Here is a 1,007-nt window from a genome sequence, read left to right as displayed (position 1 = left end):
CTGATTATCTATTATGCAGGTACATTTTTCTAAGAAATTACATTCAATCACCAATTCACAAGAACACTAGGAAAAGCAAAAGATAGATTGACTGGTAGCTCATATAGCACCCAATTCCAACTTTTCAGTCTTTAGAAAAATATCAATCTCAAACCACTTTCCATGATATTAAATTTATATGACATTAAAGTGAGCACAAACTATACTTCTCTGCAAAACTTTACCATCTTTACACATTATAAATGAAACCCCCCAAATCCAGGTGTTAACAAATTGTTAACTCAGCTACCTACCAACACTCAGCTACTCCCATGTCCACCAAATTGAGTAAGATCCAAATCATGTGATTTTTTCTATTTAAGCCTAAAGTCTTTATCCAGACACGGGTATGTTTTAATTGGTGAAGTTTCAGAATTTTTAAATTCATTTTCAACATTTAAAAATTAAATTTTACAGAAAACTCCAACTGTTCGGATTTTCTTAAAATAGTGCAAGATTTGGCAACACTGTACCAATAGTCCTGCATGGCAAAGTTGGCTGTGTGGTAGCTTTAGATATGCCAGATGTCCCCAGTTCACCATGGTGCCTTGCTGGTCACCTTTCTTCATTTCTTTATTTGCCTAGTCCCCTGTAGTGATTGAGTTTGCAAATTCCTCTGAGCTTTGTGCAAAATAGATACTTAATGAGTGTTCATATATCATCCAGAGAAATTTGTCATCTAAAAGTCTTATTTTCCTCCACAGCTCTCAAGAATACCGAAAGACATATTTATACTTACCAAAAATTTCTTGAGGTGGTAATTCCTGGTATACATAGGAATTGCTTTTGTTTTATCTTCAGACCTAAGATAGATAGTGCTCTTGGTACTCGATGATGCAATTGATGGTGTGTGTGCGTGTGTGTGCGTGTGTGTGTGTGTGTGTGTTCCTGAAAAACTATATATTTGATGGAAAGATTGCTTGACTAACATGGCAGCACTGGAGACAGTAAAATTTGAACTGTATTTG

Source organism: Pteropus alecto, unplaced genomic scaffold (genome assembly GCF_000325575.1).
Source record: "Pteropus alecto unplaced genomic scaffold, ASM32557v1 scaffold45, whole genome shotgun sequence".
NCBI lineage: Eukaryota > Metazoa > Chordata > Mammalia > Chiroptera > Pteropodidae > Pteropus > Pteropus alecto.
This window is presented reverse-complemented; position numbering follows the sequence as displayed.